Source organism: Astyanax mexicanus, chromosome 11, assembly GCF_023375975.1.
Source record: "Astyanax mexicanus isolate ESR-SI-001 chromosome 11, AstMex3_surface, whole genome shotgun sequence".
Lineage (NCBI taxonomy): Eukaryota > Metazoa > Chordata > Actinopteri > Characiformes > Acestrorhamphidae > Astyanax > Astyanax mexicanus.
Window position 1 is genome coordinate 38,292,193 of NC_064418.1, and position 12,645 is coordinate 38,304,837.

Consider the following 12,645-nt stretch of genomic DNA (forward strand, 5'->3'; position numbering starts at 1 on the left):
TGTCTCAAAACAGCAGATGTGAGACAGACCTGCCATGTTTGTAGCATTTCAGCTCCTGTTGGCTGCTATAAGGAGCGTCAGCTTGTTCTCTGATCATCTACATAATGATTACAATGCAGGCAGCCACCCAACTTGTTAAAACGTAACGCTGTGAATAACTAAGCCATGGATTATAAGAGCTGTTTTGTCCTGTATTCCAGATGAGGAGATAACTCTGTGTAATAAACCAAAAGCTAGCTGCTTTATCCATGGAAATTATCTCTGATGATCTGAGCAGCCATTGTTCTTTCTCAATTGCTAGAAAAATTAATGGGGCTCTGCTAAAATATGCAAGGTTTTCTGCTCTGCTATGTCAATACTATAATGTAGTTATTACATAAGTAATCACATCAGAAGGATGTGTTCCATTTGCAGTTATTCTATGGTTCATTCTTAATAAAGTTGAGTATGTTTTCTTTCCACAAAACAACCAGATTAATTTTATAGCAAGCTCCGATAAGAGAAGACAACAACATTTACCATACATTCTTTGTGTCCAGGGAGGGTGGGCTGGGCACCTGTCTCTGCAGCACCCAGGGGACCAGTAAGGGTCAGCTTATTAAACACTGGTGTCTAACCTAAGCACCCACAGAGCTAACATCATGAACAAATCTTATTTTCTGAATATAAATCAAATAACAGCATAAATAGAATCTTCTTTTAAGCAGCATCATACAAAAATGAGCTTTTCTTGTTTTCTTGAGCTCTTTCTCAGGAATTTTTATTTGTACTTGAACTACCATTAAAAAAATACATGAGTTACACATGCATGTCAGGATAAGCTGATTGACTGAGAACCATCACTAAAAGTGAAACAAAAATGTTTGCAAAGGTGGTAAAGTAATATTTTATACTATTTTATTAAAATATGGGTCAGATTATGCTGCGTTAGACTTTTTTGCGATTGTTGTACTGCTGCTTCACCAAAGTTACATTGTGCAGTTACAGTGTTCCATACCTGAAGTAATTTACTGTTATAGACACTATTCTTTCTATTACGGTCAATAAATCAACACAGTAATTTAAATGTTGTCTTAACTAAACTAAAAGGGTATATATTGCTGATTTAAACAGATGTAAACTACTACTACAACAAAAAATACGGCAATAAATATCAGTAGTTTATAAAACACACGTGGAGAGCACACATGTGGTGAAGCTGTGGGACAGAGGTTCCACAATCCGTAACGACCAGCACCATGATTAATTTCTCTCAGTACACCAAGAACCAGAGTAAATATCAAACGTCTGTAAGTTCTAATGTCACTGCCCTCCCACGCTATTCTGTCACAGCCCCCCCGAACATGGCATGTATTCCAGTCAGTCTGAAAACGTGACATGAGGTAAAGATTTTTACTGAGTTCTGAATCAGAAACTTTAGTACAAAAGACAAATACAGATGTTGAAAGTGAAGATTTCCACAATCTGTCTTTTTTTTTTTTTGCATATTCATGAGATTATTTGCTTTGTTTTCTTCCTTAGCAGGGACACTGGTGTCCCATCCTATAAGGTGCCCTCTAAAGTGGCAAAAAATGGACAAAGTGCCCTTGTGGGTGCCATTCTTGTGAGGAGAAAAGTTAGTCAGTAATGGCTAGAGTGCCCCAAGATCAAGAAAAATATATATTATTTGTTTAAATTAGTGCCCATATATAGGTGCAGTAGAAAAGGGTGCTCTTACGAAGTGCCATCTATGCCCCCCCTTTGAGACACTGTCCCAAAAGTGCTGTTTCCAAAAGAGAATATGGGATATACAGTTCAGTACAGTTGAGATGAAAGCCCCGCCCCAACAGTGGACTTAATGTGATATATTGCCCTATAGGTGTCCCCACAATAGGAAAAGCTCTATTTGGTGGAAAAAAAACAATGTAAGTTGAGGTTGCCAGATAAAAAAAAATAATAATAATCCGCCTATGCCCCCCAAACAACATTTAACCATGCTGCTGTAATGTTTGGGATTTAAATAAAGACATTCATGGTAGTTCGATCTAAAGTGCACCGTTCTACAGAAGCTTGCCAAGCCAAAATTACCACACTGGTGAAAGGAACCAGACCTCTCAAGTGCTTAATGCAGTGATCTCAAACAGCTCCTGGAGAGCTACTGTTCAACTCCAGCTCAGTACATCCCATTCAGCCAATCAATGACTTTTTAATGGAGTCATTTGTTCAGGTCAGGTGGGGTGAATTATCCTCTAATATTGTGATCCATTTGAACTCAGAATAAGAAGTGTAAAAAAAAGTGTAAAATCTTTAGCCAACTGTTTTTTAAATATTCTGAAATAGTGTAGAATTATTAGAATGTTCAGTTGGAACATAGTCAACTTGGGTGTGAAGATCTAGATCTCACATCTACGGAATGTTTAGTTATGTTACTTGCCGCCTAAGACGTTTTACAACATTTCTTAGATGGTTTTAGCTAAGCTGCACCCATTGCTGACACATACAGCTCTAGAAAACATTAGAGATCACTTCAGTTTCTGAATCAGTTTCTCTGATTTTGCTATTTATAGGTATATGTTTGAGTGAAATAAACATTGTTGTTTTATTCTAAAAACTACAGACAACATTTATCCCAAATTCCAAATAAAAACATTGTCATTTAGAGCATTTATTTGCAGAAAAGAGAATTGGCTGAAATAACAAGGAGCTTGCAGACCTCAAATAATGCAAAGAAAACAAGTTCATATTCATAAAGTTTTAGGAGTTTAGAAATCAATATTTGGTGGATTAACCTTGGTTTCTAATCACAGTTTTCATGCATCTTGACATGTTCTCCTCCACCAGTCTTACACACTGCTTTTGGATAACTTTATGCCTTTACTCCTGGTGCAAAATTTCAAGCAGTTCAGTTTGGTTTGATGGCTTGTGATCATCCATCTTCCTCTTGATTATATTCCGAAGGTTTTCAATTTGGTAAAATCAATGAAACTAATCATTTTTAAATGCTCTCTCATTTTTTTCCAAAACGTTATGTGAAAATGCGCAAACACAGCTTTTCTAGCCTTTATTTACAATGTAAAGGTTTATTTTTATGTATTTTTTTCTTTAGAAATCAGTGGGATTTCCCTTTAGCTCTATATGGAATATAGTTTCATCAGAAGCGAGTCATCTCTGTGGTCGATGTATGGGTTTACGTATGGGTTAGTTTCCACAACTTAACAGCAGAGTGGTTATCTCTGTGGTCTGTTTAATATCGCAGTGCCATGTATATGTCTGCAAGTGTGTATATTAAAGGACCAGACCATGCGTATCTATTATTCATTAGGCCGGGCTCTGTGGTGAATGGTCCATTTATATTTCAGCTGGGCTGGATGAAAGAGATGAGTGAAGAGTGAGTCAGTGAGTGCAGAACGAGACTCGGCAAAGGGAGCTCTGCTTTGAAGCCAGGCCGCCCCAGCGTACAAGAACAGCACCGGCACACGACCCGTCACTCGCACCGGCCTTTAGCACAGCTGTGAAAGGACGGTCGAGGTGCATAAAGTGCAGGAATCATGTGATATGAGTCGTGAAAGGGGAGATAATGAGAAGGTAGAGCGGGAACAGCCATGATGAGAGGTGATGACAAAGGGAGGAAGGGATGGAATAAGTGGGAGTGAAAGAGAGCGAGAGAGAGAGAGAGAGAGGGAAGAAGGTGGAGGTAGTAAGATAGAGGCTATAAAACTCTGAGGCTACACAGCGGCTCTGGTGATGCAGTACGCAGTAAATCACTGTAGGCCTCGGGCTGCAGTGCTACTCTGCTGCTTCGGCACAACCTCCCTGTACATGCAGTTCCAGTGATGCACCAGTCAGCTATTTCTCAACCCACACCTGCCTGTGCTGAGTGTGGAAACTAACAAACAGATCTAAAAAACTACTGCAAACAACTTTATTTTGTACGTTTAAAACTAGTCTGCTGAATTATCATTCCTATAAACATGGTCATTCTACAGAAACATCAATTTTTGACATGGCAAAATGTCTTAAAAAATATTTTTCTAACATTTAAAATTAGATTATGGTAACTTTAAATTGGCTGTATAAATAACAAAGGGTTAGGTTTACAAAAGTAGTATGGGACAGGCAGGTTCAGTAACAGTAAGGCAGTAAATATAAACAACATACCAGAGCGTAGTCAGGCAAAACAGGGTCATACACTGTAAATCCAGCAAAAAAAGGCAAAGGAAAAGGGTAGTCAAAATACACAACAATGGAGAGGGCAAGTCAAAAATCGAGAGTCAAAAACAAAAATAAGTCAGTAACTAAGGCAATAAACAAAGAAACACGTTGTAGAAGAGCTAGATAACTAGATTCAATACCCTGCCGGGAAACAGAGCAAACTGATGGGTATATATACTAAACAGGCCAGGTGGAAACAATCAGAAAGTGTGGGAGCAGGAACTCCGTAGCGTCATGTGAACAGCAGAATTAGTCAAGTCCGGTGTAAGTGCATGCTGGGAATTGGAGTCTTTGAGTAGATTAGAGTCAAGAGCAAGCAGAGTGACAGCATCAGGACAGATTTTATAATTTGGTTAGCATGTTATCTAGTTGTATTCTCTATTTTTATATAAATAGAAAAAAATGAGAAATGCAATCAGTATGGTTTTAATTTTAAAATAAGATATGTTTCTTTCCTTTTTTTACATGTATTTGGCATTTCTTTTTTATGCACTTGTATTGTAGTAATGCATAGATTGCAGTTAAAATTGTAGAAATTTTTAGAAATTGTCATTTACAACAAAATATTGCATCCTCACACATCACCATTACAACTAGCACTTTTGTGGTGCTCACAATACTATATAACTGATAAAACAATTGTTGCTTAATTGATGATTAGATGTCTCAATAAGGTACCGTTGTTAAAATAAAGCTTCTTTTTTATTTTAAACTTAACATTTTGTTTTTCAAGTATAACTGAACTTTAAAGGCTAGGAACACACAAATAGACACTTTAATAGAATGACTCTTGGAAAGCCTTTTTGTTTAATATAATATTAAATAATAAATCTTGTTTCTGTGTTTATGTTCTTTTAACATGTTCATCACAGCCTGAGAGAGTGTGTGTATATGGGTGTTTTCTGAGTGTTGTGTGTGTAGGTCTCAGCGAGCAGATCAGGTTTGGGTGCTGTGATGGGAGTGAAAATGTTATTTGCCTGCCGAGTCTCAGCTTCAGCCGAGCGTGAAAGCGTCCACTAAGGTGCTAGCTAAGCAAGCTTTTTACGCTTCTTCTTCTTCTTCTTCTTCTTCTTCTTCTTCACAGGTAATTACCTTCAGCCCAAACAGCAGAAAGCCTCCCTAATTGAATCCCTGAAAGAACATGTGAAGCTCACTTAGCGCAGGTGATTTGCAGTGCAGAATAAGGCGTTTAACTATTTCACAGTCAGCTCTGAAACCTTTTTTTTTCCCCAGTCTCTGAAATGGTGTGTGTGTGTGTGTGTGTGTGTGTGCTGAGGGCTGGTGCAAAACGACTTGGCTGGTCCATTCTGCCCACCTATCCATGGCTCATGATTGGATCACTGAGTGCGTCCGTGGAAGCTGCAATCCATCAAGTGAGCGGTATGCCGTGACAGTTTCAGGGCATTCATCTTCCCAGTGCCGTTTACCACCTCTTACATCATCAGGCCAGAGTTACACACACACACACATTTCCGTACACACACAGACATACACACACATACACAGATTATTACAATTAAGGTTCTCAAACACTTTCATCTTGATGTTTGATCAAATTATCAAGGAGAAGAGAATCAAAGTGGAAATAATTGAGGTGTGGAAAGAAAAAAAAGGCGTGAGGAATAAAGAGGGAGTGAGGATGGTCTATGGGTGGGTGACATGGCATCTACTGACACGTTCCTTTAATCAAAAGCAGATTATTGCTGTTGCAACAGCTCTAGTCTCTCGAATTTTGGTACGCTGCACAAGCCTAATTAAATCCAATAGACGAACACAGAACAGCCCTGGAATGGACAAGTATTGTCAGGCACTTTCCATCTATGGCAAACGCAGGAACAGATGGCATGTAGAAATAGCTGTAGCCATGTGCCTGGGAGGCCTGACAGAGGAGGTGGGGAAGCAGGAGACAGCGATCGCAGCATATGCTTTATATATTGCGCTCAGACACAGCAAGGCTGTCAAAACAGCATGATATGTGTGAGAAAGGGACACATCCGTCACTACGCTGACGCATAGCCGAATTCCTCGCTGAAAGATGTGAGGCTCCGGAACCGGTCAGCCCCTAGCATAGTTGTGGTTCTTGCTGCTGGTGTTTTAGTGGTTTTATGTTGTCAGGACTGGCCATCTGCTTTGATCCAGGAAGGATCCAGGATCCAAAATCCTACTTACGCAGCTCATTGGGTAAACAAAGTATTATTTGAAGTGTTACTTGTTGTTTCCATCCAGCGCTGCTTCTTTAAAGAGAAGTTGAATTATGTCTGTGCTGTTCTTTGAAACTATGCGTCATTTGGGTAAAAGTGAAAAAAAAGTGAAAAGGTGTCTCTTTCAAGTGGTTAAAAAGGCATTTTTTGTGAGGACTTATTTCCTACAATTATTGGTTATTCTTCATTTGGAGTGGGAGATCCCATCACAAAGGATGCTGCGAATATTATGCATGTCATAATCAAGCAAATCTCAGACACGCACAAATGCAAATTGATGAATACTTTATTAAATAATAAATAAAGTATAAGACAACAGGGGTGGTCAGACAAAGCAAGGTCAATACCGATAAACAGCAGCAAAAAGGAGATAACATGGCAAGGCAATATCAGAGGGCAGGCAAAAAATCAATCAATCAAGGTCTGAAAATACTAAAGCAAGGTCAAAACAAAAGAGTAACACAGGCAATAGGATAATGTGTGTCGTTTCAACAAATAGAACTGATGTTTTTTTCCACGTCTTATGAACATAACACAAAGTGGGTTGATCCTTAAGGTTAAAGCAACGTCTCTAAAAGGAAATGTTTTTTGATGCATGTCCAAAAAGAATTGCCTGCTTCCATATATTATTTCACAGAAAGCACAGCTCAACAACTCAACCCAGCTCAACACTGGCAGTCTGAAAGCATTTACATCTTCCCAGAGTTCAGCCCTCAACATCATTGAAAGTGGGAATGTTAGAAGAATGAAAAAAAATATTTATGCAGAAAAAAAACTGTAAGCAAGTTTTCTGACAAGGATGAAAGATTTAAAAAGCACTGTTAATGGCATGAAACTTTTTTTTTAAATGGTGCAATAGATTTGCTAGTTTTGTTTCTCTCTATGAAATGTGAAGGAAACAAATATGATACAAATGAACGTCAAACATGAGCTGGGAAAATGTTTTTTTTGCCCTTTTCTACCATGTCTGTGTCAAAGGTTTGCAGTACTTTGTGATCTGTGACCTGATATGCAGGTTTGACCAATATAGGACCAGTAAAAGTCCCAGCAGCACATAATGTACATGATTTAAATTTTTTACGATAACCATACTGTAAAGTTTTCATCGTTGAAATAGAAACGTTAGAAGAATGAAAACAAAATCTCTGTTCAAAATGAACGAAAGTTTTCTGACAAGGACGAAAGATTTAAAAAGCACTGTTAATGGCATGAAACTTTTTTTTTTTTAAATGGTGCAATAGATTTGCTAGTTTTGTTTCTTTAGGTTCTTTGAAAACTAGCAACAAGTAAAGTAGAAAAATAAAAATCTTTGGTTTTAAGGTTAATCTTCAAATCCTTTGAGCTTTCGATGGATGGATGGATGGATGGATGGAACATTGCTGTATCTTTGTATTAAAACAGTTCAGACCTACAGTTTGAAAATTTCCACTGATGTCTTTTTCCAGACCCTCTCCAATATGCTGAAGCGGTGTCTCTAAAAGGAGATGTTTCCACCACTGTTTGATGGATGTTCATAAAGAAGTGCAGTGCTGCTGCTTTGCCCTTTGTCATTCTTTTGAGAGAGGCTGTTTTCTGCGTGGAATGCTGCGGATCTTCCTCACTCCAGACCCTGCATCAAGTGATGATGTGTCTGATGGAAAGGGCTGGGAGGCGAAGCTATTTGTCACGTAAGGCAGATGGGCGTGAAAGCTGACAAAGCTCAGGTCCATCGCTCTCTCTAACGTCCCAGATACGTCTTGTCATCCGCGGGCGGAACCCCGACCTGTCTATCTCCAAAGCAGCTAGATCACCTCAGGAGCAGAAAAGAGAACCTTAACCATGTGGTACGTAGCTCTCATCTGCCCCAATATGCCTCCTTTCTTCTCTGAGGGTAATTGGGTTTTGATCCTCATGCCCGTCTTTATTTGCCTGTGCTACACTGAATCAGGCCCTTTGAAAGCGCTGTCTGTTCTGCCTGGTGTTCAGGCTCATCAAAGTGATGGGTTTACATGAGGTGGTGGCAGAATGACTAAACACTGCAAGACATCCAAGAGGAGCTGTGCAGAGATCCACTGACAAGCCTGCGAAATGACAAACAGTCTTGGCCCTCAGAATCAGTTCTTGTAATATTTGGGCTGCTTTGCAGCTGTAGTGTCCACTCGTCCCTGTCTGGCCACGCATGAAAAAAATGTCCAAAAAAATAATAATTTAAACCGTCTGTGTGCTTCTAAGAAAAAAAAATGCTCAAAAAATGTGTCATGTATTAACATAAATCTCCCCGAAAAAAATAAAAACATGAGAAAAGTGCTCAGTACACAAGCAAGAAAATGACAGTCATTTCAGTGCTCGCAGCATCCTCAGTGCCAATTAACTTCCTAGCTGTGCGAATTGTCATGACAATAAGCGTGGAATTTGTCATTTAGACAAGATGAAATGTGAAGGAAACAAATATGATACAAATGAACGTCAAACATGAGCTAGGAAAATGTTTTTTTTTCCCTTTTCTACCATGTCTGTGTCAAAGGTTTGCAGTACTTTGTGGTCTGTGATCTGATGTGCAGGTTTGACCCGTATAGGACTAGTAAAAGTCCCAGCAGCACATAATGTACATGATTTAAATTTAAGATAACCATACTGTAAAGTTTTACCATACTCATACAGTTAACTTTTTTATTGTATATTTGTCAACACACATATTTTCATATCCCCACACAAAATGGGCCAAAATATCAAAAGAACAAAAGCAAACATTGATTTTTTGGGAAAATAAAGTTTTGCAATATACAGCTCTGGAAAAAAATGAAGAGACCGCTTTAGTTTCTGAATCAGTTTTTCTGATTTTGCTATTTATAGGTGTATGTTTGAGTAAAATGAACTTTGTTGTTTTATTCTATAAACTACAGACAACATTTCTCCCAAATTCCAAATAAAAATATTGTCATTTAGAGCATTTATTTACAGAAAATGAGAAATGGCTGAAATACCAAAAAAAAGACCTCAAATAATGCAAAAACAAAAAAACAAGTTAATTTTATAATTTATATATATATATATATACATATATATATATATATATGTATATATATATATATATATATATATATATACATATATATATATATATATATATTTGGTGGAATGACCCTGGTTTTCAACCACAGTTTTCATGCATCTTGGCATGTTCTCCTCCACCAGTCTTACACACTGCTTTTGGATAACATTATGCCACTTCTGGTACAAAAATTCAAGCAGTTCTTCTTGATTGTGTGAGAGTTGCAGTTCTGTAAGACTACACACCCTTTAATAAATGTGGGATTTTACAAACGTTTTTTTTTTTTGTTCTGCTCACGTTTCATTAGGCCAACTGTTTCTGCTAAAGCATGAGTAGACTGATAAACCAGGGGCATAATACATAATTGATTTCAGAGTTATTGATCAAGAATAATTGGTGTTTTTCTAAACTTCTGTGAGCTGTTTAGGACACTGTGCTCAGAATTTAGCAGTCACAAAAAAAAATCATTTTGCATCTGTTTTCTATTAGGTCTGAAATTTACATTGCTCGAATGATCTGAGATCCACTTACACAGGCAATAAAGCATATACTATAGTCAAGTCAGATGCAATTTCAATCATGAGTAAAGTTTAATTCTTAAAGCTTATAATTCTCCAGTTTTCCTCTTGTATATTACGGTTTTGCGTCTTTGTGGAAGAAGCGAGAGAGGCTTCTCTTGCACCTGGAGAAAGATGTTTTATCTTCCTGTTTTTCATGAATATGAATACATTCAGATAGCTTAATGTAAACTCAGGCTGTTCACGAAGCACTTTGTCATACAGACTTCAAGACAAAGTTCTGTTTAGTGGATTTGTTTTGTTTATCATGCGGATAGCAAATCTTCTTCTGTGTCCTCTAATTTGTTCTGAGCCAAGGTGTGCAGTAGATAAGGCGCATCCCTGACACTTGTTTGGATAGAAGCACTGAGGCTTTACATGAGGACTTAGATGTGAGGTGGTTTGAGAGCCTGCGAGACATTTTTCTTTAAAACTGATTTTAGGCTGTGGAGGAATTTTACCCCATTTTAAGACTAGTAAATGTGTTTTACAAATGCTAAAATTGTTCTGCTCGTTTTTCCTGAATAATGTGTGTTGTTTCTGCTGAAGCATGAATAGACTAATAAACCAGTATCATTAGTCATTAATGTAATGTGCGAGTATTCCAAGACTGACAATTTGTTATACATAAACCTTATTTTTTTTTTACTTTGTATGAGCATTCCAACATTCTGGCACATCTGTGCTCTAAAAATGTGTCCTTAGCCAAGGTACGCAGTAGATAAGGTGATGTGCCACTTGTTGGGATAGAAACACCCGGACCATTCATGTGGAGTCCCCTTACTACTAGTGCCAGACTATGTCACCCCTTGGTTTAACCCTGGAGAGCTCAGAGACAATTGATAGACAATTTTAGCAAAAATACAGAAAACTTTATTGATGTTATGAGGATTAAAAAAAAAAAAAAAAAAAAAAAAAAAAAAGAAGAAAGGGACCCAAATGTACCTAAAGTAAATGAGCCAAGACGCTAAAGTTAAAGATGGCTCAAGCAGCAGAATTAGGGGAAGTTTGACAATAGTAAAAAAAATAATAATAACTAGAAAAGGCAAAGTTCGTGAACGAACTTTAAGTTGGCTTGTCAAATAGTTACTAAGTTGTGTAGTGTGGAGTGTGTGGGGTGTGGAGTGGGTTGTGGAGTGTGTTTGGTGTGGTGTGTTTGGAATGTGGGGTGGAGTGTGGTGTATGTGTGGTGGAGTGTGGGGTGAGTTGTGTGTATTAGGTGTGGAGTGTGTGTGTTGTGGAGTGTGTGTGGTGTGGGGTTTGTGTGGTGTGGAGTGTGTGTGGTGTGGGGTATGTGTGGTTTGAAGTGTGTGTGGTGTGGGGTATGTGTGGTTTGAAGTGTGTGTGGTGTGGGGTATGTGTGGTTTGAAGTGTGTGTGGTGTGGGGTTTGTGTGGTGTGGAGTGTGTGTGGTGTGGGGTATGTGTGGTTTGAAGTGTGTGTGGTGTGGGGTATGTGTGCTGTGGAGTGTGTGTGGTGTGGGGTGTGAAGTGTGTGTGGTATGTGTGTGGTGGAGTGTGTGTGGTGTGGGGTATGTGAGCTGTGGAGTGTGTGTGTGGTTTAAAGTGTGTGTGGTGTGGGGTATGAAGTGTGTGTGGGGTGGAGTGTGTGTGGTGTGGGCTATGTGAGCTGTGGAGTGTGTGTGGTTTAAAGTGTGTGTGGTGTGGGGTTTGTGTGGTGTGGAGTGTGTGTGGTGTGGGGTATGTGTAGTTTGAAGTGTGTGTGGTGTGGGGTATGTGTGGTTTGAAGTGTGTGTGGTGTGGGGTTTGTGTGGTTTGAAGTGTGTGTGGTGTGGGGTTTGTGTGGTGTGGAGTGTGTGTGGTGTGGGGTATGTGTGGTTTGAAGTGTGTGTGGTGTGGGGTATGTGTGGTTTGAAGTGTGTGTGTGTGATGTGGGGTATGTGTGGTTTGAAGTGTGTGTGGTGTGGGGTTTGTGTGGTTTGAAGTGTGTGTGGTGTGGGGTTTGTGTGGTGTGGAGTGTGTGTGGTGTGGGGTATGTGTGGTTTGAAGTGTGTGTGGTGTGGGGTATGTGTGGTTTGAAGTGTGTGTGGTGTGGGGTATGTGTGGTTTGAAGTGTGTGTGGTGTGGGGTTTGTGTGGTGTGGAGTGTGTGTGGTGTGGGGTATGTGTGGTTTGAAGTGTGTGTGATGTGGGGTATGTGTGCTGTGGAGTGTGTGTGGTGTGGGGTGTGAAGTGTGTGTGGTATGTGTGGGGTGGAGTGTGTGTGGTGTGGGGTATGTGAGCTGTGGAGTTTGTGTGTGGTTTAAAGTGTGTGTGGTGTGGGGTATGAAGTGTGTGTGGGGTGGAGTGTGTGTGGTGTGGGCTATGTGAGCTGTTGAGTGTGTGTGGTTTAAAGTGTGTGTGGTGTGGGGTTTGTGTGGTGTGGAGTGTGTGTGTGGTGTGGGTTATGTGTGGTTTGAAGCGTGTGTGGTGTGGGGTATGTGTGGTTTGAAGTGTGTGTGTGTGGTGTGGGGTATGTGTGGTTTGAAGTGTGTGTGTAGTTAGTGTGTGTGTGTGGTGTGGGGTGTGTGTGTGGTGTGGGGTGTGTGTGTGGTGTGGGTTATGTGTGGTTTGAAGCGTGTGTGGTGTGGGGTATGTGTGGTTTGAAGTGTGTGTGTGTGGTGTGGGGTATGTGTGGTTTGAAGTGTGTGTGGTGTGGGGTTTGTGT